This window comes from Gavialis gangeticus, unplaced genomic scaffold, assembly GCF_001723915.1.
Source record: "Gavialis gangeticus isolate Ggan-Ray unplaced genomic scaffold, GavGan_comp1, whole genome shotgun sequence".
In the NCBI taxonomy this organism is placed as follows: domain Eukaryota; kingdom Metazoa; phylum Chordata; order Crocodylia; family Gavialidae; genus Gavialis; species Gavialis gangeticus.
In genome coordinates this window covers 27,203,388-27,208,696 of record NW_017729033.1, presented here as the reverse complement: position 1 = coordinate 27,208,696, position 5,309 = coordinate 27,203,388, and the positions used below count along the sequence as shown (strand labels likewise).

At 37.1% G+C, this 5,309-nt stretch overlaps 1 protein-coding gene across 6 annotated transcripts in view; it reads left to right on the top strand.

Moving 5' to 3' along the window:
* SORCS2 (sortilin related VPS10 domain containing receptor 2) overlaps positions 1-5,309 on the top strand; it is an 882,674-nt gene that overhangs the window by 310,469 nt on the left and 566,896 nt on the right. The gene's annotated exons all lie outside the window — the stretch shown is intronic.

Sequence of the window (5,309 nt, the reverse complement as noted above, 5' to 3'; positions counted from 1 at the left end):
TACATATGTATAAGTTCTAATCGGAATGCTATCCACATGCTAAATGGACCATATATGGCCAATGCAAATACAGATGCTACATGACTGCTTGTTATTATGCTAGATTAGCCAATTCCTTAAGACAAACTTTTAATTTTAGAGTGCCAGAAGACAATTTTTGTGGGCTTCCATGGATCAACTGATTAAACGTACATCAAGTTCACTAATATTTTTATAGAGTGGTTAAAAATGTAAAATGACAAATAAATTGAGTCCGCCTCAGTAGAAATGAGACTGAGCAAAAGCAATGGCCCTCGAATAATCGTGAACATTTTTCACCTCGTTATTCCTACATGTGATTTCTTTTGGTAATATTGCTTGTGAAAGAAAATAATATCCTGAAAGAAGGAATTTGTTCAGCCATCTCATGGAGTAACCATATGGCAGTTTTGTGAATGAGAGAACCTAGCATTAAAATGATCATTTCAGTTTGAATTCAGGCACTTTTTTGCACTGTCCTCCATTCTTTAGTCTGAAATAATACAGATCCCATGCTGAGGACCTGGATAGAAATATCCCTCTTTTTTGGTATGTTATACTTGTTAAGGGTGAAATGGGTACGAAAGGGTAAAATGACTACCTAATTAGATATCAGTGAAGCCTGTTTCTTAGCTGCTGTAGCAGTCTCGGAAATAATGCCAGATCTCAGGACCAGCTGTGTTTGGCAACTGGAAGTTCTGCACAGTATCATAGAAAATTAGGGTTTTATCATAAAATCATGACCTCATGATCATGACCTCAGGAGGTCATCTACTTCAACCTCCTGCTCAAAGCAGGATCCTCTCCAACTGATTCATCCCAGCCATGGCTTTGCCTAGCTGGGTCTTAAAAACAAGCGACTGTCTGGGTAGGCAGAGATTCCACAGCCTCTCTGGCTAGCCTGTTCCCCTACTTACTATCCTCTTCATGAGAGAGATTTTCCTAATATCTAACCTAAACTTCCCTTGCTGCAACTTGAGACTGTTGCTCCTTGATCTGTCATCTGCCACCACTGAGAACAGTCCAGCTCCATCCTCTTTGGAACCAACCTTCAGAATTGAATGCTGTTAAACACTTTTATTAAATGCCCCTCAGTCTTCTCTTCTCTGAACTAAATAATCCCAGTTCCCTCAGCTTCTCCTCAGAAGTCATGTTCCCTGGGCCTCGTGCCATTTTCATTGCCCTCCACTGGACATCTAATGCTAAAGAGTATTGTCTGTGTTCACGTCCTTGCAATCGCATGATCTATGGTGGGACCTCCTAAGAAAATTAAAAAGGTGGCTTAAAAATTGTCACTGTTAAAGTTGAAGTTTGTCTCATTTGTTTAAAGTAGATAATCTAACTGTCCGGATTCACTGACTATTGTTAGATCTGTGGAAACCTAAAAAGTGCTGACGTCTTGTCGTTAATACTCCTGTAAATTCTGAAGTAAACAGATTTCAAAGGCACTTCACTGTTAGTGTGAAGACAAGGTCAGAGAGTTGAATGACAAGTTCTCCCGGTACAATGAGACTACCCATCAATCAATTCTGCTTGGAAGTTCTTTAAAAAGAAAAGAGAATAGAACATGGAAAAATACATGTGTAGGTGGTCCATTTCAACATCCTCGTACTAGTAGTTAATAGACAAGACTCAGTTATTCTTTTTGAAGAATGTACTTTGTGATTGAAAACTACTAAAAGAAACCTTTTCACTAATTAAGCAAAAAAAAAAGTTCAGAAATTTAAAAAATCTATTCTAGAAAATTATGTATTTTATTTTTCCTGTTATATTACCATTAAAAATGAGTATATTATAGTGTTTCCATGTAATTAAAATAAATGAAGTATATGAATTTGATCTAGGAAATATCAATTTAGTAGTGACAGTTTTCTGGCGGGCATTCCCTGCTTAAAAATATTTTGACTTTAGTTCTTGGTTTTCAGTAAGTTGATCAAAATGAAGGCATCTTCACTATTATTGTGCAAAATAAACATAAGACTCATATGTTCATTTGGGTACAGTTCAAAGTTGGGTCATCTTCACCTAGCTTTTAGACTACTTACTCTCTTGTGCTGTCTCCATGTATTTGTGGTACCACTGTATTTCATTTCCTTAAATTTATTCTGGCATTTATTCTGCTGACTTAGTCAGTAGAGGAAGTGTGGTAAGAGCTGGGTGTTAAATACAGCTCTTCTATCAGTTTATTAATGGGAAGACTAGTACTAAATTTAGATGGATGGTTTGGAGATGTTAGAAGTAAAGATCTCTTCTCCCAAACTGCTAAATATAGGGGAAAGAAACAAGCTTTCCATTTCATGAAAAATTATGGCCTAGTTTCTTATTTTTATTAAAGTGTGATTATAAAAAAATAATTAATGCTATATACTAATTGCACAAACAGACGAGCATCTTCAATTGTAAATTTTTCCACTTATAGAATCATAGAATCATAACTTGGATGTTACCCAGGCAAATTCCTAATGATGGCAATGAGGATTTGCTGTGTAAAATATGAATAAAGACCTTAAGATGCTGTTCAAGGCAACGGTGACAGAGAAAAAGGAGGTTCCTGCATCTTAAATAATACCTTTTTCTAAGGAGTTATCTGTGATATATCACCAGATCTTAAGATACTTGCATTTATTTCCTAGGTCTGCCATAGACTTTTTGTGTGATCTTGAGATGGTCACTTTTTCTTTCTGTGAAGATACCGATAATTTTCTACCTCTTCCCACACACCTTTTATCTGTGTTTTAATTGTGGTCTCTTCACACCAGAGTCTGCCTCTTCTCATGTATATATAATGCCTAACAAAATGCACTCTAGGCATGATCATACTAAGGATTAATAAATAACAGTGATTAAAGTTAGTTACAGAGCTCCTCAGGAAATGATCTTCTGTGTTTCTTGGTAAGGTATGATTACAATGAAATGTTAAAAACACTAATACTGTTTTTGGCATGGTGCATGAGAAAAGGCCTGTTGACAAGTGACAGATTATTGTGAAAGCAAGGGAGCTCTATATATCTTCATTTTCATTTGTGCATTGCTATTGAAGTTGGTGAAGTTGCATGACTGCCAAGTGATGGCCCATTTTGTCCATAGTTGGGTTACTTGAATGTGTGTGGTGTGGGCATATGAACTGGGCCATGGGTACGGGCATATGAAAAGTTAGCTGTGCAATGAAGGGACAGGGAGGAAAGGCGTTACTGAATTTCAGCTCTTCTACAGTAACTACCCCTGGCATGTGGAAGCCAAACCCTAGCAGGAGAGGTAAGACTGGTAAGAAGCTGTGAGTTAGGTTTCATCTACCAAAGAGTATAAGTATGAATACAGGCAATTACTTTTGCCCTGTTATCTTCTTTTTGTGTACATACCCTCTGTGAAAGACAGTGATATAGATGGGTGGTTCAGAAACACTGCTTTTTCCCCACACCGTGTTGTCTTGGTATTCTGCAGCTCTGCAACACTGACTCTGACATACACCTATGCCAATGTTTGATATTTCTGCCGCCCTCCTTTTGTGTCTTATAATTGACTGCCACACTCAGTGGACGTTGCATGCTTTTAATTAGTTCAAGATCTGATGTTTTACTTAGTGCTCTGGGAAGTCATGAAAATAGTAGGAAGAATGGGGGTGGACATGTGAAGAGACTAATTATACCAATCAATATGCCTCTCAGGGTTTTTGCAACAGAACTGACTGAGCAAAGCAGCCATCATTTTCCATTTTGACAAGCATCTGGGTAGCTATAAAGATGTTGTAGGTATTTTTGGAAAGTTCTATAATACATGTATGTGGAAAATGCCTCTTGCCAATGGAATGAATGCTGTTGAAGTTCAACCTCTGATTAAATGACTTATTAAGCAAGTTTTTGGTATAAAAGTTTATTTCCTTGTTGTATGTAGTCAACAAAAAATCAGAAGTAATGAGATTTTGTGTCAAAAAAGAGGATTGTGCCAGGTTCCACAGCTAATACCACTTCCTCTCACCAAAAACATTCAAAGAAGTTACTAACGCAGCAGCATTTTCACAGTCACCTTTTGTAAATCCCTCTGGAGTATCAAGTACAGTTCACTGAAATAACTGTATAGAATTACAAAGCTGCTGAGGCACTGGTCAAAGTGTGTTCTAAGAGCCTGAGAGTCTACAAGCCTCTTTGGTCTTTTTTCACTATTTAGATGTTGCATGGCTTCCCATTATGCCAGCTTCTGATCTCTGTTTCCCCAACAAAAATCAAAGGCATTGCTCAAGGAAAGATAATCTTTGGTTTGCCCTGTGTAACAGTGAGCAAAAAGTGCTGTTATTATGGATCTATTAAGTAATGAAATGCATGTATATAGCACTAGTACTAAAATTTGACCATATACTTTACTTTCAAAACATAAATGAATCAGGCTTCTTTGAAATTGAAACTGTTGGTCCTTTGTGGGGATGTGACAGCTGGATCCTTCTTGGTAGCAGAGAATCAAGTCTCTGAAAAGGCTTGCGGTATTATTTAAACCCAAGAAAATTCCATTACTCAGTATAGTGACTTCACTATACTGTATAGTGCATGTATACCTGTGCAAGGGAAAAGCATATCCTGGACTCTGATGTTAACTGCTGGTCCTAAAATATCTGATTCCTCCTGGTTACCCCCACTGTCTTCTGCCTCCAGAAATGACTAGCTTGCTCAACAGACCTTTTTCTATTTCTAGGATGTTTAAGAAATGTGTTTAAAAGTGGTTGTGATTTAGAGAGGAAGGGAGCAAAATGGATTTTAATTTCCAAAATAAGTTGCCTGTCTGTTTTAGTAGGATTCTTTAAAAACAAGCCTGTGTAGTGTCTTAGGATCATGCATCAAAATTAACGAGTAACATGTGCCCGTTAAGACCAATATCTAATGTATAAGATGCATAGATTATTTGGGAAGTGGTATGAAAAATATGGTTGCAATTTAGCCTAAAAAAAATAACAGTTTACATAACATTGAAATAAACTGCATTACAGTATTGTGTGTACCCTACACAAAACTGGCTGTTTGTCATGCAAAGCCAGTTTTGGTTTCTCTAGTTTTTATTGAATTTTGCATGGGGATACATTTAAATTAAAAGCAAAACTCTGACATGTGATCCCAAAGGAACAGACCTGCAAACAAAAATGTTCACATAATACCCTACAAATTAAAATTACACCGCAGAATGGCACTGTGTCAACAAAATTCAAATGTAGATCCAAGCATCTCTGAAGTTTCAAATGCAGGCCTATTGTGTGCTGGCTTTGTATGTCTGAGTGCATGTGTAATAATAATGTACGTAACTGGGTA